The sequence below is a fragment of the Andrena cerasifolii genome, chromosome 15 (assembly GCF_050908995.1).
Source record: "Andrena cerasifolii isolate SP2316 chromosome 15, iyAndCera1_principal, whole genome shotgun sequence".
NCBI classification, from domain to species: domain Eukaryota; kingdom Metazoa; phylum Arthropoda; class Insecta; order Hymenoptera; family Andrenidae; genus Andrena; species Andrena cerasifolii.
In genome coordinates, this window is record NC_135132.1 from 7,970,200 (window position 1) to 7,992,158 (window position 21,959).

The following is a 21,959-nucleotide window of genomic DNA, read 5'->3' on the forward strand; positions in this document are numbered from 1 at the left end:
CCGTGAAAGGGTTGAAACAAGGCAGCAAGTCGTGCTCTGCCCTGACCTGGTCTTGCCCCGTGTTGCTGGCTGCACGTAAGGCTGGGCGGATTGCTCGCCGAGCAATTCCGAGCGTGCGTACCCGCGCGTGCCTTTCTCCGCTTGCTAGGCGAACCTGCGCGCCGAGGATGTGCTGATAGGTTGGGAAAAGTCTCGGGTCATCTCGTGGGCAATGCACTCTTTTTCTTTTTCGAGGCTCTCTGGTTATTTCTGTTGATTCAGCTGATTGAGTGTGTTCTTTCGTGGGAGGGCCATTTTTCTTTATTTCTAAGGTGTCTTCTGGGACGTATGCGTTGGATTTTTTTGTGGAAAGGGTGGGCGCTTAAAAGGAGTATAACGAGGCCACAATAGCTAGGGGAGTTGCAAAATGTATAACTTCGATGTGTGGAATTTTTTGGGAAGCTCTCTAGGCCTCCTGTCCCGAAATCTCAGAGCTTTTAATTTTGGGACTCACGCAGCTCTTATCTCGCTATATCCCTTCTAAAAAGGGAAGATCTGCAACCCGGAAATTCATAAAATTATGAAACTTATGTAGATACCCCAATAGGATCGATAGAATTTTTTTGAAGACTTGGATTAGATACCCTATTATAGAAATGATTTAAATTGAATTATTAAACGTGAATCGTTGAAATTAATGAATATGGCGGCTTTACAATTTATTTAGAGGAATTTTTGTATTAATTGATGAACCACGTTAGGGTTAAGTATAAATATACCCTAAAAAAGCCTCTAATTTCATTGAAAATATTTAAATTGGAGTACCTGAAAAGAGGATATACAGATATGTATTAAGCAATATTTTTTGCTGTACAAATTCACTCTAAGGGGGTGAAATTGACTCCTGATAATCCGGCTACTTCCCGATTTTGCTACTACCTCTGATTAAAAAGAGTGACTTTTGTGTGAAAATTATTTTTCTACATCTTACAGCTGGCAGAAGCCTGATATAATTTAAGGACAGCCCCTTATAACTTTTGCCACCCTATTCCGCGTGGAATTCACATCCTTTTCCACTGAAGAAATTATTTTCTTGGCACTTACATCGTTTACCATTTTCCCATTTGCTTTAAGTATCCCATTACAACACTGCATCTTTTGCGATTGCCCTACAAAGCAGTGCCGGCTTATCCTTTCCGGGGCCCTGAGGCGAGCTCCATATGCGGCCCCTAAATAATTCTAATTTAAATAAACTCAAAAATACCGCGTTGACACGCGAAAGTGAATACACGTTAAAACAACTAAATAAATAATATTAAATGTGGGTTGCATTCCACGAAAAAAAAACCCTAATTTTAAAATCTAAATTTAGGCATTACAATTTTTTTCTGGCTTTTACGACCCTTTTTTTGTTGTTAATTTTCCAAATTTTCGGGTGCCCTTTCGCCTGCAGGTTAAGACGGCACTGCTACGAGGGTAAAAAAGGCCCCAAAAAAAATTATCCATTCCCTTCTTTAATAAATATTAATTAACCACCAATGCTCCCCAGTTGCCAGTAAGTACCTACCACAAATCCCGGAGGAAGATACGCGGCGATCGCTCGTGGGAATTATCTCGAGGATCGTTGCGAAACGCTCGTACGCGAGCCGCGTCGAAAGCAGAGGGCACCCGGCTCGCGTAGGACGCGTTTTCCGTTGCGAAACCGCGGAATGCCTGTGCACGAATTATTGGATAATTACGAGCCCGCGGTTACGCCCACCAGTCGCGTCGAAGACGTCGATGAATTTCTCGTATTCCGAATAACGGCCCGCCGCGGCCTTCCAGCGCCCGTGGGTGTCGAGCGGTGTCCCACGTCCGCGCGGGAATCTCCCATAATTCCTCGCGCGCGGGCCCGTCCCCCCCCCCCCCTCCACCCCTCTTCCCCGCCTGGCCCAAAGAACGGTCCCACCCCGCGGAGAAAGCGCGGAGGATGTCGCGGACGTAACGCGAAACGGAATTATGAAACGCGAAATTGGAATCCCGCGGAACAATCGGCCGGCTCTCGTTATAGTATTAAAAGGAAAAAGGGGGCCGGCGTGAATGAAACGCTTACGTGATCGGCAAGCGCGACAGCGCTAATTGCCGATCGACCACGCCGCGAGAAAGTTTTCTCTTTCGGCGCCGTTTTCCCGCTGGGAATCGCGGCTGCGACGCGATTCCCCGGCCTGAAGCCGATGGGAAAGGTGCACTTGGCGTTCAAGATCGCGGATCTTGTAACGATCTTCCCGCGGTCGCGGGAATTTCAATGAGGATTGATGGGAAGGCGGGTGGGTATAGAGAGGGTGGTCTTGGGAATGGACCAAGCTTCGGGAAAGGGCTTGTTATGGATGCGGGGTGAAGAAAGTTGGTATAAATGTGTCAGCTATTTCGATTGGTTTTCGAGTTGTGGGTATTTTCTTTTTTGCCGCCTGCCATGTGCGGAATTCGGATGGGCCCGTTTGAAGGGCACGGTGGTTGAACGCACATGGGCGTTTCACGCACGTGCTGTGGGGAGGGGCCATTGTAGAAGTGTCGAGGGAAATATTTATAATCACTGGTTTTAATTTGTTTAAATTTTTTTTATTTATGTTGAAGATTTGCTACTGTTTTATATTTCCATGGGCTCGCCCCTATTTTATTCGCAGGCTGACGCAGCTTGTCAAGGAGAGATCGCCACCTCAACAACCTCCGTCGATCCAACGAGCAGCGTTGGACTAGCAGGTTCGTTCTAACATTTAACACGGCGATTAATTATCCACTATGAAATCTGTCGGACACCAGCCGCCGCGCAGGACTCCCTGGACGTTCCCTGAGACATTTGAGCGGTGTGTCGGAGCTTGTCAACGAGCTCGAGTGCTCCGAAGGCGATTGAAATCGCGAGGGAAATGGCTGCTGGCTCCCGTCGACTCTTACCATAAAATGCACCCGTTAGAAATCCGCCCATGTGCCTGCGGCTGTAATCTAGAGTTAGGCAGAAAGTTTATCTAAATAAAAATTTGAAATAACGAATAAAAGATAAAAATAGTTTATTCGTTATTCGCGACTCGAATAATCAAAGTTATGTTTTTTTCGAAGAACAACGAATAAATCAGTGTATTCTATGAGAAGCCTTCGAACAACGGTGCGGAATGTCCGGGGACCACGATTTCGTCTTCCGTGGCCATCGGAAATGAAAAACAAAATTATTTCTATATTCCAAAAGGTTTCTATTATCGTTCCTACTAGAATTACAAAAACTTATGCCCAGCTTCTAATTATTTCCGTACACTGAAGTTCGAAAAATTCGTCGAAAATTGAACTGCTGTATTTATCGCGTTGTCATCTATTTTTATGTTTTTTACGTCCTCAGATATCTATGAATAAATTCTAGTAGACTCGATAATGGAAAGCTAGAAAATTGAATAAAAGAGTAAGTTTCAATTAAAACTATAATAATAGAATAAATTTCATCAAGATCAATAAAAATAATATTTTTCAACTGACTCGTGGCAGCTTAAAACGTTTATTGCCGAAGCTCAGACTTCGACAGCTTAGAAGTCCGAAATAATAATAAAAAAAATTATGCCCCTATATTTCGTGCCACCCTAATGGACACTGTACGCTTTCTAACATCCAACGCGACGGTTCTACGAAATATCTCCTCGGGGCTTGCTATTACGCGACGTTAAATTAAATCTCATTAAAGTAGTCATTAATAGTCGGTCCGTGGCTGGCGGAGCGGCTGAGCGCCTGGTCGTTAATCGGCGAAGTGACAGGAATGACAGCCCCCTCTCCTCGTGCACCCGCGTAAATGCTCCCAGTTCATCATCTCCCATCTCACGTCTCTATGTTGCGTGGCCGAGCTCAGGTGAAATGTTAATTGTACAATCTCCTCGCTGGTTTTTCGTTCACCTTGGTAAACGGTATCATTAGCCGTTTAAAGGTCACTGCTTAAGTTCGTTAAGGCTGTTGCCTCAGATCCTTGTCGCCTGTGCTCTATATTCCTAAGGCTTCTCTGTAAATAATTAATCGTCACTGGCGCGGCATAGGACCACCTCTGTTGCCTAATCCGGGCTTCGCTTGAGAAATGGCTCGGATGATGGGAGATCACCGGGCTGCCAGCAGAGGACTCGACGTCTTTGATTGATGGAAGAGAAGCGATGGTAGGTCAAGGTGAAGGGAGCACTGTGGAACCTGATGGAAGTCTATTTGTTCGGAGCCTGGGCTTCGTGGAGAAATTCTGGGCTGGAGTCTGGATCTCAAGCTCTGTTGGAGGGAATTGTTTATTCGAAGGAATGGGGGAGGGAGCTGTGGAGGGCACTGGAGACTCGGGTATGGGGCTACCAATGTGTTCTCGTGGAACGTGGGGAGAAATAATATTGAAACTTCTGGAAATCTATTTTCTAAATTTTTAAGATTACTTTGGAAGGAACTGTTCACTTCAGTCAAATAAAATAGAACAGAACCTACATAACCCATCATACTTTACACCAGTATCCTCCAGTTTCCCATTTCCAATTTCCCATTTTCAATTTCCCATTTCCCATTTCCAATTTCCCATTTCCCATTTCCCATTTCCAATTTCCCATTTCCAATTTCCCATTTCCAATTCCCCATTTCCAATTTCCCATTTCCAATTTCCCGTTTCCCATTTCCAATTTCCAATTTTCCATTCCTCATTTCCAATTTCCCATTTCCAATTTCCCATTTCCAATTTCCCATTTCCAATTTCCCATTTCCAATTTCCCATTTCCAATTCCCCATTTCCAATTTCCCATTTCCAATTTCCCATTTCCCATTTCCAATTTCCCATTTCCAATTTCCCATTTCCAATTTCCCATTTCCAATTTCCCATTTCCCATTTCCAATTTCCCATTTCCAATTTTCCCATCTCCAGTTTCCAATTTCTAAAAACAACATTCTCCAGAAGGTCCCCTCTACTAATTTTTAAAGCTCCAGAGCTTCCACCCGGCGTTTTAAACCCCTCACCGACCAGAGAGTAACGCAACAACCCTGACCGTCCAAAAAGGCATCCTCGAATTCGGGGACCGACTATCCAAAGCCACCACAAAGCATCGCGGAGTGACGGAGCACCCAGATTCTTGGCAAGCAGTAGGTCATCCACGGGCAGAACCAAGTTTTCACTTTCATCGTGGCCGAGGGAATGCCTGCTCGGACGCGCAGGAAACAATGGCGTCGCGCGGAGTGCAGAAGAGCTGGTTCCTTTGTATGACACGCAACTTCGACAGTGGAATCGGATATATTCATAACCTTCCATTCAATTCGCCCTCCGCTCGTGCGAACTCTACGTTCCACTTGGCCTCTTCCTCCTCCGACCAATGGGAGAAAACGCAGGCCCTCGATGCAGACCGTTACAAGCTGCTGCTGGAACGATCGTTACAAAGTGGTCATGATTTAATGGGGATCCATGGGGTGCTTCAGATCGGATTAAGGCGACGTCTTCCTGTTTCTGAAGAAGAGCAAGAAGGGTAGTGGGATCTAATTTTGATGATGAGGGGGTTGGAAACGGGGTGGTTACTTGTGAGCTCAGGGCAGCTTCTTTGGGGGGTTAGCAGACTTGTTAAAGTGTTTGTGAAGTTGTTAAAATTTTTAGACCAATTAGAGGATGTTTATTAAATTTTAGGGTTGCATAACTTTATTTAATATTTAATTTCATTCAAAATATTCAAATTGGAGTAATTGAATTTTACAAACTTTCATGGTTACACGGGGTGCATCTCACCCCAGGCATTTTACTTTTATTTACCAACATTTCTGTAAATTTTTATACATTAATATTAAAATTTATAAAATTTGTGATTTTCAACCAAAAAATCGCCTTTTCCCACAACTATTTTTTCAACTACAAATTTCATCATATCAAAATTTATATTTCTAGAAAAAGGCTATTAGAGCATTACAATTGTCATCAAAAGTTGAAAGATTCAAGAATAAGAAAATGATAACTCAAAAATGACGTTGGGGTGCAGTGAGCACCATATTCCTGAAGAATTTTGTTGAAATTTTTTTGTATATTTTGCAGCTTCTTTGGAGGTTTCTGGATTTGCTGGAGTGGCTTAATCACGTCCACCAGAAAAACTCCACCAAAAAGAAAAATCTCCATTTTCCATTAGAAAATGCATTTCACCACTGATTTACAGATGTTAAATCTCTGCAAGGACAGTTTTACTCGCTTACATCCCCCTCGTGATTTCTTCACGGTACCATATAAGGAGTTACACTAATGACAGACTACCGTCTCATTTAATCCAAAACGACAGCCATCACGTCGTTAATCGTTAAATGTCAATGTCAAAATAATCGACTGATCGTCGGGCACGAAAATGGAAACCGGCAATTTCCATGGTGCGTCGCGTTGAATCGGGGACAAGCTCGTAGTATAGTATTATAGGAGGCAATAAATTCTGCGAGGTGCGTCGATCGTTAATATTGTAACATTATCGTATTTCATTCGGCCAATAAAAGTATGAAACATGTTTAAAAATATACATCAATTGGTTCCACCATATTCCAAATTTTGCTGAATTTTTACTCCAAAATTGAAAATATTCTCCAATATGTTCAGTTTTTTTTAAATACCTATAGAAATTATGAGAACTAGAAATGCTCATTTTACAATAAAAAATTCGTCAATATTTTATTATGCAGATTTATTTCTCAGCCCAGACAAAATTTAAAAATTTCTAAAATATCAACCCTCCACTTCCACCATCAGCTGCTGTAACTCCAAAAGCCACAGGCGCTCATTTTGCAATGAAAAATTCACAAGTACCCTATTACCCATTCTTCTTTCCAGACCCAGCAAAAACTATCATTTACAGAATGTTAATCTGATCGCCCCGACGGCCACTATTATTACGCCGCCTGTGCTGTCGCAACGTCCGGTTTACAGTTTACAATCCATTCAGTTTTGCCAAGCATAAATACTATTTGAACGTCAATTAGACCAAGAAACCTCTCTCAATCAGCGCGCGGGATCTGCGGGTTTCGTCATTGACCGTCCGCAAGAAGAAGCGTTTCACTCCGCGCGCGATCATCTTCGGCGCCGAATCCGTAACGAGTCCGCCATGCTGCTCCAGGGTACGCCACGCTGGCTGCCCCAGGGAAGCCTGTATATTCCGCGAAGCAACTAGGCAACGTGGAGCAGTTCTCCCCGTCCTTATTCCCCGCGCAGCAGCCGCATCTAGGACATCCTCGTCGAGCGCGCGCCTTCCTCTGGCTGCCCTGTTCGTCCTCGATGCTCGGGATCGCTCGAAACGCTCCTGACATTTCGGTCTCTCCTCAACCTTAAAGTCTCGTCACCCGAGACCGTGGCTGGTCGATTGCGTGACCTCTCTTTCCCTCTTACTATGTTATGTAAGTGGCTGATCTGAATTCTGGGGAAGAAGTGATTGTTTGAGGCAGGGGATGAGGATGATTTGATGAGGGAGGAGTACTGGTGGTTAGAGGGGAGGTGGTGGGCGGAATTTTGGGGAAGTTTCTTGGAGAAGGATGGCGGCATTGATATTTGGAGGTGGTGGTGTTTTTTTTGGAGGCTTTCAGGGTTGGAGAGGCTTTTATTTTTAGTTCTAATGAGTTTTGATATGTTTGGATGTGGTGGTGTTTTTTTTAGAGGCTTTTTATTATTTTTAGTTTTGATGAGATTTGATGTTTAGATGTGGGGGTGGTGTTTTTGGAAATTTTAAGGGTTTGAGAGGGTTTTATTTTTAGTTTTAATGGGTTTGGGTGTTTGGATGTGGGGTGTGGTGGTGTTTTGGAGGCTCTGATGGTTTAGAGGCTTTTATTTTTTAGTTCTAGTTCTGTTGGGTTTTGAGGATGGTGATTTTGGATTTGAGGTTTGAGAGAGTATTTTTATAAGGTTTTTAATAAGGGTAAAGAGGTCTGTGTTAGATATTTGTAGGAATAAGTTTTGTAATTCACGGAAAAAATGACTTCGGGGAAATGGGATTCGAACCCACGACCTGCGGATCCTCTTCCATACTGGTCAGCCGCCTAGCCAATTCCACCGATGTCGTTCTACCGAACTCTTTTTAAGCTTATCCCTGATCTCATACATCTTTATCCAGAAAGGAAAACAAGAAGAATGGTGTTATATTAGACTGTCGATGAAGAGGTGCACCTTTTAATCGATTTGATTAGGAAACTTTAAAACAGTATTGTTTCAGAATTTTTAAAAAATTCAATGGTTCCGTTCAAAGTTTAGTTTAAGTGCTAGGACCTTTCGAAAGAAAGTGCAACAATCGTACCCTTTCCATATACATACCCCGTTCAGTAAAAATTCTTTGCACACAATCCCATTTATTAAACAATATACTATAACATGATGCAATAGCCGAACCCCCTACCAAAAAAAAAAACGTACGTCTAAATCTAAACTAATATTAAGAAAAAATCCTTTAGTTATCTGATCATACTAACCTCTCCTTTATTTCTCTAGTAACAGAAGTGAATCTACATGAACCAGCTTCCAAATTTTCAAAAATTCTCCCAACCCCAATATTCCACTACATAAAAACACAGACCATCCCCCATATTTTTTCCTCCCCCAAACAGAAAGAGCTAAGAAATTCAATAAAAAAAATCCTACACATTCCACCGAAATTAGTTACACACAATTCAAAAGTCTCAAACACCGAACAGTACCAAAGCATTAATCAGCCGAAGCTTCCGTCTCCTCTCACATGCAAATTCGCATTCGTCCGCCGGTCTTGTTCGTTAAGAGCCTCGCCGGTGAACTTTTACTTCGCCTTAAACTTTAAGGCAGCCAGCGCGCCGTCCTCTTTGTTTATCCTCGGAAAGGTGGCGAACAGAGGAATGCTATTATAGTTCGCCGGGTTATCGTCAATCAGTCTTGCTCCTGGTAATTAAGTGACTCGGATCCCTAGCTAAGCGGGATCGTCTCCGAGCTCGTGTCTTCGTTCACCCGTCCTGCATCACATTCGCTCACCGCCGCGGAGGGCACGCACCCCGCGCACCCCCATCCCCCGACAGGCCTATCCTTACATAAAACAAAAAATCTTGCACAACAAATTACATAAAAATCGAAAAGCAACGTGCGTGCACGGAGGCAATACCGTCGCCTGTTATTTTTTACAATTCCGCGCAATCGACCGGGCATCTCTCCCCCATTTATTCCGTCGTTAACTCGCCCGTAAATAAGGCCCGATTACGAGCACCGGAGCCGTTGAAATTTCATCGCGAAATGTCCCCCGGCTCCTCGTCAAATCAAGGATTGCGTAAACGACGCTCGTCCGCGGCAACAATTTCGGGCGAGTTCGAATTTATGCAGCCGTTCGATTTCAAGAATTCCTTCTTCTTCTCGCTTCGCTTTTCGCCGCGCCGCGGACCGGCGGGCGGTGTAAATGGGTTTCGGTTTAAATGGCGGAGCAGCGTGGAACCGGGAAGGGGAGGGTGGAAAAGGGGAGAGCGTTCGGACGGACGCGTTTAATCGACGATAACACGAATTACTGCTTGACTTATTGGGTAATGGTTTACGTCACGCTGTTTTCTCTTACTTGTTTGTACTTTTCTGAGGAGGGTATTCTGTCAGTGCGGCCCATTTTGGGACCTATGGGCTTCGTCTTTTGTGCACCATTTCCTACATCTGCATTTGGTATTCTTATGTTATTTGATTTAGCTATTTTACCGTTTTTTTTTCTCAATTTCTTTTGCCTTCTAAGGTAGAAGCCCCGATTACTGACACATTAAGGGTTGACTCTAATATTATTGCATAGTATCTGTATTTATTGACTAAAAGTGTAAGCTTTTTATTTTATTTATCGTGGTTTAATATGTTTACCTCGTGAAAAAATATTTTGTTGGTCTTAGAACTTCTATTTTTATTTATAAATTCATTAATGTAGAAAAGATATTTCGAGATCTATTACTGACGGCTCTAAAACGTGTTTGACTGAATTACTGGCACCCCAATTGCTGTCAGCTAACCAAACAAAAATTTCAAAATTCACTTTTTTGCTTCAATTAAGTTTCAGAATACATTTTTATTATATATAGTGGGTTTACTTTTCTATTTATCTTCACAATCTTTTCCTTTCTAGCTTCCTTTTTCTCTCCCCTAAGATTAGCACCTCTTAGTATGTATGTACTTCACTTTACATCCCCTCTATACCTCCCTTTTTTAATTACTATCAATTTTACCCCAATTTCCTCTACTCCATAATTTTTCACCCCCCTCCCCCTTTTTCCTTTACCTCAACCCCCTCCGTCTCCTGAATTTTGCCACCTTCATTTCCCTCATCTTCATCCTCATCCTTTTTTTTTAAATTTTTCACTATCCTACCCCTTATATTTATTTTTACCTTCAAATTCTGCAATCCTTTACCTTTTTCTTCCCTCCCCTAATATCACCATCCCCCTACTACTTCCTTCTACACCTCCCCTTACGAATTTCTTCCTAAACCATCAATTTTCTTTTATTTTCACATTTTTGACCTCCCAACCCCTTCTTTCATTTTTCAACCCTCTCACATTTTTCCCCCTTTCATCCCACCCCCATTTTCTTCTCCTCCACCTCCCTTCTTCCCACTTTTCCACCCTCTCCTCACATTTCTGTCAACTTCTCCATTTTCTCCTCCCCCAAATTTTTCTAAGAACTCTCCTGAACAATCGCAACTAGAAATTTCTGCGCGAAGTCCTGGAAATAATCGTTCCTGGCCGAGCCGTGAGTCGCATGCCTCCTCGTCGTCATCGTCTCTGTCACTTTAATTGCCCAACGACACGCTCGAAGACGCGGCATCGCCGTGCCCCCCCCCCCACCCCCTCTCCTCGGCGTGTCGCGAAATTTATGGGAAACAGAGGTGTAACTGAATACGGGGGAGGCTGTTCGACATTCCTCGGACGTCGACGCGCCTGGATTTATTAAATATCGAATTTCGCAGGGTCGATCAATTCGCAACGGTCACTGGCGGGGGAACCCCGGGCGACGAACTTTCCAATCGGGACGCGGGATTTATTGCGAGCTTCGAGCCTAGCTTAATCGCGGTGTACACGATCCCGGTGCTGGGGAGGGTGCCGGAGGAAACGTCAGGAAGCTTCTCTCCCTGTTTTAAAAAAAAGGAATGCGAACTTTACTTCTGGGAAACCTTTTCAGGGGATGAAACTTATACTTATGGAAACTGCTTGTATAGAGTTTAACGATACCAATTTTGAGTTTAGGAATATTTTCATAGAAAAATTACGAGGCGGATAAGGTTGCGAAATTTTCACAAATATTTTCCTACTATTCCACTTTCCAACTTATCCAGGGTATTAGCATTGGTTTGGGGGGTAGGTTAGTGCGGGGGGTGCGTAAAGCATGGTAGCGAACCGATGAGAGTTTGGAATTTTGAACCAGCAACTTGCGGGTGCGACCCATAACCTAAAATAATTTTTTTTCTGGAAAAGTAGAAAGAGGGTGCGTTTTTACCACCTGAGGGTGTGTGATTATATAGCCACCAAAGCGACTCCACCAAGCCTCGCCTTTGTACAAAATTTAAATAAAAATTTTGTCCCTTTTACTTAATGATAATTCAACGGATAGATTCCTAACCTCAAAATTGATATTTTTGCATGTTTCTTTGAACATAAATTTACGGTGAAGAAGCGGTTTCCCACAGGAAAGGTTTACCCCCAAAAAAGAGGTCAAGGGCGTGGAATTAGGAGAAGCTTAGTGCTTTTTGGTGGCAACGTCGATTACAGAGGGGGGGGGGGCAGAGGAGCGAGAGGGGAAGCAACGAGAGGCTGGGGAATCGATTGGAAGGCTTTTACAATGGATTCCATGCGCGGTTGCACAGAGGATCGCCTGCTCGTTGTATCATGGCGGCGGATTACGGATCACGTAACCCACGAGGAACGATCTCGGAGCGCAGACTTTAAGATCTCGGAGGATGAAATGTCACGAATGTCTCGGAACAATGTGAACGGAGGGGAGCGGGGAAGGACAAGGGGGGAGGCAGAGGACGGCCGTGGAAGAGGCAGGATAGGCGGCGGGATTGGAAGAGGACGGGACCAGCCGCGGCATCCATTCAGCAGGGCGACCCACGATCCAGAAGCGAGGTGTTAATGTCACGCACTTCGAAATCAGATGGAATCTAATTCAACGAACCTTGATCTTTACTGCCCCCCTTTCTGCGTGAAAGAACGTCCTCTTGGTCCGCGCTTTGCCTTAACCCTTTCAGGGAGACGCAACTTAAGGTACGGCCTGGGGATCCGGAGGGAAGGAAGTTGGTTTTGATGGTGTTTTGGAGGGGAGTTATTTAAAATATTAAGTTCTTTAAAATAATTTGGAGAAGTCGATGCATTCAAAAAAAGGACAAACTATGTCCACTTTTAAAATGGACCTCGTCCAACTCATGTCCACCCCATAAATAACCATAAAACGAAACAAAAAGTTTTACTAGCAACTCATGTAGAGAGCCTGGAAAAGAATTTTTTAATCAACTACTCCACTAAATTTTACTGTCCACACACAGTAAATTACTAAATTAGTCTGTACCAGCCTCAAAGCACAACAGCAATCGCTATTTTGTCCACCATCGCTGAGTCACCCTGTACCGCGCCTGGGCCAGTAATAATTTAGACATTCGAGGTTTCGTTATCCAGCCGAGGCACGCGCAGGTAGCGAGATCGAACGGAACACAGAGGACAGAATAAATTGCACCCTACGCTAATCGTCCGCGGCGAACAATCTAACTGGAGTTAGTCGTTCAGCGATTGAAACTAATTTCATCGTTGAACAGCGCCATTACCATACAATTCCTCAGGCCTATAAAGATGTACTTCATGACGCTCGGAGCTGTTTACCAAATAGAACTGCACGCTCCTTCATTGTTATTAAATTGCGCCAGGAATGTGGTCCCATCTTCAGCACCTGGAACGGTAATAAGTTTTGCGCAGTGGCGTCGAGGGAGGGGGGCAAGCTACGAACCCCGTCCTCCATTTTGTAGAATTATTACACTTCACATTTAACCCCCTTCGTTCTGCTGTTCCCTTTGAAACTTAACTCTGATTTGTTTGTTTGAAAAGTAATGAAAAAGTGTTTAAAAAATCGTGTAACTGGAAAGAAAGGGAAACGTATGAATATTATTTATTAATCCTGCACCCCTGATCAAGTGACAATCATTTCTGACGATCTTGAACTGAGCAGACCAAGAATTCTATTGAAAGACTGATCGTCATATCGTGGAGATTAATTCTCAGGAGTATTTCCATCAGGGAATCAATGTTTATGTTGCAATTAGCATAGATACTGGCCGAGCAACTTTCTGCTCATTAGAAATATCTGAAATGTTATGAGAGTGGGTAATGTTTGTTTCAACCACTAGCTTGGTATAAAATTTAAATTCCTCGTCTAGTAACCCGAGACTACTATAACTCTTCTACTAAACGCTTCAACACCTATAGGTCCCCTCAAAATTAAAGGACGCGACGCAGCTCACGGATTCTGCAGGTCGAAAGGAATCGAAAAGTCCTTTACCACTTTTCAATCAGACGCTTCGTTCCCGCGATACAAGCTCTCAAAGTTTAATGGGCCGTTTGCCGCAGCGCCCCTGGCGGCAGATTTTAAAAGCGCGCGCTGGCGGGGGACCCCCTAACATTCGATCGCTTCTATCTCGGAAACAGAACCTCCGATCGAAAAATGGTAAAGGACTTTTCGGTCGCTTTTGCCTCAAGGAATTTTTCTACCTCGGTTTGAAAAGCATTGATCATCATATACACTTCTGCTTCTCAATTGAAGAGTCTTTGTAGAAAACATTGTAACTGCCAAAAGTCAAATTCTATACTATAGTATTACCATTGGCACGTAGGACATTATCCGCGATTTTTTTTTTAATTTTGGCACTTACAACTGTCAATAATGGCGAGTATCAACTTCTGAACACCCTGTATACTAGATTATCACAACATAAGTACAATGTAAATGTTGCTTGTGGCCAATTAAGACGTGGCGTGCCTGAGACGATCGAACGTAGGATTTATTCCCCTCGCAGTCGGTTAAGTGTCATAAAATTATTAACCACGGTAATGAAACCACGAGAGGGGCCAGCGACGCTTTAGAAAGTCAGCCGATTAATTGTCCTGCCCGCTCGCCGTTTATAATTGCGCAACTGTAAATAGAGCCTCGCGTCGTTAAGCACGTGTCAGGGGGAGGGGGTTACGATAATGGCGATTGCGAGATTCGACACTCGAAACGGCTTCACAAAGGACAGTTTTGCGGTCCACGATCGGAAGGTTGCGTTACAGGGATCGAACTAATCTCGTTAGAACGATTGAATACCTCCCCACTCTCAAACCGTCGCAGTCGTCCTCGTGTATAATTTCTGCTGGGTAACCGTTGCTAACGACGCGTGGCCACTGCGATCCTCACGGCGACCCGAGTTTCGACTAGGAGGGTTAAAACGCCTCCTTGACCCACATTCTATCGGTAAAAACGAGAGGGGCCCATTACGAAAGCGCCATCTTGTACGTCCCCGGCTCACGGTTCCCCGATGTAATTCGGATCTCGTTAATGGTTTCGAGCATTGGGAGTGCGGCAAGTCCCATTTGACCCCCCAGTGGCGGATTTAACTTAAGTCGCTTCGGCCCCTGCTCAGCAGGCCCCCATAAGGCCCCACAAAAATTATGATTTTATCGAAACGCTATATTTTTTTTGTTCCCTATGATTTTCATAATAAAAACTAACAATAATAATGGTAATAAAACTAACATAAATTTCCTCAAGGGAATTTCTTAATGTTTACTTGTACTTATGCAGTGGCGCACTCAGGATTTAATCTTGAGGGAGCCGAGTTGAACGGATAAAAATATTTTTAACGCAAATTGAATAAAATTCGTTAGGTGATTATAAACATGTATAAAGAATAAAATCCATTTTTTTTACAAGGCCCTTTTTGGGGGGCCAGGGCCCTTTGCTCCTCCCCCTCTGTGTGCGTCACTGCTTGCGTACGAGTGGGAAGATCTGGGGGCCTGATTAGTCGAGGGAGTATTGAAAGCTTCTGTATCACGCGGGACCAGAGCTTTCGTAACTGGAGATGCATGAACGGGATCGAGGGAGGGGGGGGGGGGTCTATCGCTGGATCGCGATCACGGAGCCGAGACCAGGAGCCTCGATACGGCACAATATGCCAGATAACAATGAGATTATGACCGGTACACCGTGACGGGATATGAAACCGAACGATATATATCGAATCGTTCCCATTGCTTGGCGAAGAGATGAAGAGGGGGGAGGGGGCGGAACAAAGAGCGCCAGCAAGACATCCGGCGAATTTCGAGGGGGATTCTGTTAACGATAGGCGGGCTGATTGCGAAAGTCGGCGATGAGTATGCCTGCTACCGTTCTGAGGCTGTTTTGGAGCTGTATACAGGGTGTTTCATTTGTTTCGACCACCCCTACATGGATGGTAGACGCCTACTTAGGGTGGTAGGTGTACTTCTTTATGCTCGCCCTCTTCTTCTTTCGAAATCGGTGATTAATATCTCTGCTACCGTTCTGAGCCTCTTTTAAAGCTGTATACAGGGTGTTCCATTAATTTCGACCACCACAAAAAAATATTCATTCACTATTGCAGAATGGAAAGACTTCTTTTGTGAAGAGGTACAAGGAGATGTGCAGTAGTCAAGAGGGGGTGGGAAATGAAGGAGCCTGTAGGAGATCTTCGGTTATTGTAGATCCCTAAAATTGACTGAGAAAGAAGGGCATGTTCCCAGCTTTCCTCAGACGAGCCACGCTACTTACTACCAACGCCTAATAGATCATTCCCCAAACCCTAGAGCAGGGTCCACCCATTCATCAAGAAACAAAAGGATCATAGCAATTCCTCTCGTCCAACAAATCACCTGTTCTATTCAAAGAACTACTACACCACAAGACACAGTACTGCATACCAAGTCTAAGATTAACTATCCATCCTTCAACACCCTATACATAGTTACACTTTTGCAATAGCAGTGATTTAGACTTATCTGCCACTAGCATTATCATTTACTTATGGAATATTTGCAGGTGGCCACATCAAAGCACTGACGATCAAGAGGGACGTTTCGGAATACGATCTTTCTCATATTCCCGCGGGAAGATTACTCGGCGGTCGGATTAGAGCGGATACGTCTGGCAATATTGAAACTACGAAACGAAACCGCTGGGGGATAATGATTTATTATTCGTCGCCTTTGCATCACCGTCCACGTCCATCCGTGCAATCGCGGCCGACGAAAAAGCGGATAATGAGTGCTAATATCAAAGGTAAGGGGTATGGTGGCCGTGTAAAGGCCACTTCAAAGGCCAAACTCCGGCTTTGGAAGGTTGCAGGCGAGCATGCTCCAAAAGGAAGTGCTTGGGTGTGCTCTGTTTCCAGATCTTTGGTGATTCTTTTATCAAATCTCAATACGAGAAGCCACGTGTATTAAGATTCGAGGTGTGTATTCTAAACTTCTTAGTTGGACAGTGGAGGGTAGGTGAATTCTTCGAATTTAGTGGGATGGTGGCTACACATCATGATTCTTACACTGCTCGCAGTAAATGGGGAATTAAATTTCTCAGTTGTTTATTTATTTTATTTATTTATATTTATATTTATATTTATATTTATATTTATATTTATATTTATATTTATATTTATATTTATATTTATATTTATATTTATATTTATATTTATATTTATATTTATATTTATATTTATATTTATATTTATATTTATATTTATATTTATATTTATATTTATATTTATATTTATATTTATATTTTGTCATTTTGAATTCTTCACTTTGAGCATGTGACCCCCGAGCACCCAACTGGTTCCCAAAATTGTTCAAAAGGGGGTGACCGAAGGTAATAGTAAAATTGAAGGAGATTCTTTATATTAATTTACATTATTTATTTAATTGCAAGTTAGATGGCCTATTGTGCCCTCCCTCTCGACTTCCATCGGGCCTCGGATAGTCGCATTAGTTACCCAGCAGGGATAATGTTATGTGACGGAGCGAACGTGTCACTGGGAATATGTACTCCCGTAAGCAGAATAAAAGAAATGACATCAGGGAGTGTTTATCTCGTTGCAAGTGTGTCGGCTGGCGGGTTTCCCCGCTTCCTTCCGGCGCGCGAGCCGCGTGTAAATCTCAATAAGAATGATTTACGGCGGTAATCATATCGAGAATCGGGTTTAATGAGCTCAAACGTCAGAGCGTGGAGGTCTTAATGAGGTCTCGTTTGAGAAGATCTAATATCGCGGGGGATAATACTCGTATCTTCTGTTGCGTATTATTCTAATGCAGTGCTTCTCAACTTGCGACACAAGTACCGAGGGAAATGGGTTACGTTCGCTGTTTATGGTCTCGGAGACGAATTTCGACTACTATGAGCTGCTGGGGACTAAAATAATAGATTGCTATCGATGGCTGTGCACTATTGGAAACTGCTACGTGCTATTTCATAGTACTGTCAAGTAGGTACTTTGGGGTGCTGTAGATTAGTATGAACTATTATAGGTTAATATGAAATGTCATGGATTATTATAAACTACTAAGGACTAGTGGCAACTAGTATGAACTTTTGTGCACAAAATAATGTCATTTACAGTGGACTACCATAGACAACTAGGAATTACTATAGACTACTAGGCATAGAAATAGGCTACTATAGACTACTAGGCATGGATATGGGCTACTATAGACTACTAGGAATCGATGTGGGCTACTGTAGACTACTAGGCATTACTGTAGGCAACTATAAACTACGAGGGGTCACTATCGGCTACTATAGGCTACTAGGGAATACTATGGAATGCTAGGGATTGTGAAGGGCTACTATGGACTACTAGGAATTGTTACGGACTGCTGTGGACTACCATAGACAAATATGGGAATTACTATAGACTACTAGGCATTAATATGGGATACTATAGACTACTAGGGATCGGTGTGGGCTACTATAGACTACTAGGGATCACTATGGGTTACTATATACTACTAAGAGTTGCCATGGGCTACTATATGCTACTAGAGATTGTGATATGAGCTAGTATGAACTACTAGGGAATACTGTGAACTAGTATAAACTATCGTCGAGGCTATGTACTCCTAGAAATGACTATACAAGAACCGCCAGCGACCACTATGGGCAAATATGAATTAATTACAAAGTGGTACCAGCTACTCTAAAGTCGCATAAGCTACCGAAGAAGACGTTCAGACTGATAACGATAAGAAGGTATCAGACCGAAAAGGAGCAGAAGTTTGGGAGACACTGTTCCAATGGTTTTATCCGTTAAAGTACCTTAGCCGTGCTGCAACTTTATCGCGTACGAGTCCCTTAAATTTACGACTCGCACGCGGCATAAACATCCTGCCATTATGCCAGCCACGTTCGAGTATCCCCGCTTGCCAGTATTCAGCCATTGTATTCCCATATCGAGGGGGGTTATCTAATAAACTATCTAATTTCGCACGAACTTGACACTTTTTCTCGGCGACAGAATCTATGCTCGTGCCACGTGGTAACTCCGTACCTTATTCTGGCCGCGATTTATAGGAATTTCGAAAGTTTAGTTAGACGAAGAAAAAAAAAGGAGATAAGATTCTTCACGGGGTGACGAGGATTGATCTGCGTTGAATTACTTGTGGGTAATTTTTGTGGGAAATTCAATGCAGAATTCAGATTGTGAATTAAGTCTGAAAGCGATTTTGCGATAAAATCTCACCGAAACTGGTCCCCTGAGAATTCCATCGTTAAGACTGATCTTTCCAGAAGGTCCACACTCCCCCGCACAAACCGAGGCAGCGTGATCTAAAGTTGCCAAGATGGTACCAGTCACGGTTCACAGCTATCGAAATCCCGTTTCGCAAACCCTCCCATTTGGCATTGTGTTCCTCGCCGCGAGAGATCGGCCGATTGCAGTTTTAACGCGCGGAGGGCAATCAGATCTCAGCGAGACCTTTTCCAGCCTCCCGCGGAGGTGTCGAACAGGCCTCACACACGTGCCTAGCCATCATTCAGACCTAGTTGTCGCATTCGATTTGCGCGTGAGACTTAAACACGCATACTCTCAAAATCAGACCTGCGAGAGTGATCAGACCCTCCGCCCTTCAAGATCCAATAGGGCGAGTATTCTAGCAGCATTATGCCTCGTTCACACGTGCAACGAAGATCGACGGAGCCTTCGTTTCGAAAGGCAGGCCAGTGAAGCATTAACGAGCAAACTGTTCGCGACGGGTATGCGTGGCGGAGGCAACCGAGGCTAATTTGATCTTTGTAGGTTCGGAATAAAATATACGGTGCTCTATAGGCGAACGACATACGTGTGCTGGCCGTAAAGCAAAGAGCTCCTCGACTCTGCCGGAGCACATGTTCGCGGCACGACGATACGACCTCGCGCTCGCTCGATAACTCTGCTCTTATGCAAATCGACCGCGCTGTGGAATGACGAGCGGCTTCGGTAAGGTCATCGCGGGCAGGAAGGTTATGGAACAGGATTGGATTCGCCCTTTCGATCCAATTAACCGGGCGAATGACTTTCATGGTAGGAACAGATCAAAGGGCTTATGTTGCACGCTTAAAAACCTCGTTCCCCGGTCTGCGTCAGACTTAATTTTGAGATATCGGGAGAACGATCGATGGGCGACGATTCTGCGTTAAAAAGTGAGTCCGAAATGTGGTATAAAGTTTTTTCGTACGTCGCAGCGTTTTCGAGGGAATCAAGTCTGAAAGCGTAAGCTGCGTGTATTCAGACTTGATTATCTCGAAAACGGGGCTTTGTATGGAAAAATTTATTCTACAGTTTTTGTTAGTTTTTTCACGTAGAATCATTTGCACTTAACTGTGATGAAGAATTATTAAATTTTTTTTTAATATTCGACAAAGAACAAATCGGAATTTCCATCGGAGAGTTAGTTTGGACTCGGTATATCGACAGGGGTGTTTGGATCTTATAAGATAGGCGGAGACAGAGCCTGAGAAGCAGAATGAACCGCGACGCATGTCGTTAATTAGACGCGCGAGTTTAATGAAATCCCAACGGACCGTATAACTATTTAATTATGCGAAATCGGGTCGGGACGGCTGCGACTGGTGATTCTCACTGTATTTCAAACAGCGGAAGAGGTATGTCGTGTGTCGTTAGGGAAGGAGATTTACGAGCGTGCTTAATTAAGATGCGCGCTGATTAATAACACCGTGGAACGACGTAACGCGATTATTCAATAACTGCAATTATTGAATAATCCCAGGACACTGTACCACGATCCTCCTGTGCAAGGCCTCTTTCTAACGCTAAGCAATTTCTTTTTTAAACACTTGGAAGAAGCCTATTTGTTTAGAGGATTAAAAATGTTTTATTACAGCGAATCAGGTAACTAAGTGCTCAGTGGCTCGAGAAAAGTATGAAATGCAAACGTAACAGAGGATGTCGCGGTTGCGATATCGACCCTCGATGCGCAAAGGGTTACATTTTACTGCTTAACGTCTATGATTTCTTCGTCCAGGATACTAGGTCAAGGATGCGCATGACTTTCACAGAAGGCGTTCAGTTCTGATGCACTAGGTGAACACATATCGACGAGCTTTCGTCTGACCGTCTCCTGACATCGATTATTATACAGAGCGTTCCATAGAAAATGTTGCATCCAAATGGGAATCGATTCTACTCGAAAAAATGAATCGAAAACGTAGTATAAAGTTTCTTCGTACGAGGCTTCGTTCTGGAGAAAAACGTGTCTGAAAAGGGCGTGCGAGGCGCAATCTCCTTTCAGACACGATTTCCTCAGAAACGAAGCCTCGTACGAAAAAATTTCACTGCACGTTTTCGATTCCTTTTTTCGAGTAGAATCGTATAGCGATCGCTCGTCTCTTTTGTTGCAACAGGTATTGCATAATAATCGATAATCGCAAAAAGTGAAAAACACAGGGCGCGGTTATTACTGGAGTTGCATATGAGAAGAATGTACATAATGCAATGGCCATCTTCGGCCGTTCTCCTATTGTCAGGCTCTCCCCTAATCTAACGAGTCATGTGATTCGACATCGGCGATACTTAAAGGTAACTCCTTCCGTGACATTAAAAAGGCACTCCCAGGCTCTTGTTGCATCGGTCCCTTTGCTTGCGGTTTCACACGCTAACGTCGGATGTAGAAACAGTACCGGTAACGCCGTTTCTTCGGTGTGTACACACAGCTTCAGAATCGAGAATGGATCTTCCTGTTCGCTCCAAGGAGGAATAAGATAGAAAAGTTCCCCTAAACTTTTATTCAGTAACTGGATGGTATACTTAAACTGCTTATTTCATCTTAAATTATATTGGAACACCGGGTATAAATGGCAAGTGGGATGAAGGAGAGATTGGATTTGTTAATTATAGAAGGTTAGGTTTTATGGGATATAGTGATTGATTAGGAATTATAAATTGGTAATTTGGATTCTCAATCAGGAAAGACTTGTGTCAAAGAATTTTAGGGTGAAAGATCAAACTCTGGGGGATTAAAGTTTGAACTTTTATCTCCCTGTTGGAAAACCTATCAACTGAATCGCTGAGATAATTGTTTTCCATCGTTTCTTGTTAAGCAGGTAATGGAAAAATGGTCGCTTATAATAGAAAATTTAATTTTTTTAAGCAAAAAATGTGTCTACAGTATTACATTAACTATATTCCTTCATGTTTTTATCTGGTTGATTCTTACAATAAGGAACTTCAAACTCGAATAATTATTAAAGAATACAATGTTTATTTCTACATTTTATTAGTTCTATGGTGTCGAATATAATCAATACGCTTCCCAAATTCAAATTTCCCGTAAATGTAATTATTTAAATTCGAATTTGCTGACTGTTCGCGCTATCTACCAGCGAACGCGCGAAACCAGTCGCGATAACAAAATATTAATATCCTATTTTATCGACATTAGGTATCCATTCAACCTGCATTACCATTGCCTCAGCGATACATTATCGTAAAGGATGTAAAAAATTTTTAAGT

General features: G+C 43.3%; 1 protein-coding gene across 3 annotated transcripts in view; it reads left to right on the forward strand.

Moving 5' to 3' along the window:
* LOC143376978 (protein maelstrom homolog) overlaps positions 1-21,959 on the forward strand; it is a 41,210-nt gene that overhangs the window by 10,152 nt on the left and 9,099 nt on the right. The window contains exon 1 of one of the 3 annotated variants that reach the window (XM_076827826.1): positions 6,075-6,078. The exons of the other annotated variants lie outside the window; for them this stretch is intronic. The gene's annotated coding sequence lies outside the window, so the exon portion shown is untranslated. Of the gene's footprint in view, positions 1-6,074; positions 6,079-21,959 lie in introns of those variants that run through there. 3 annotated transcript variants of the gene reach the window in all.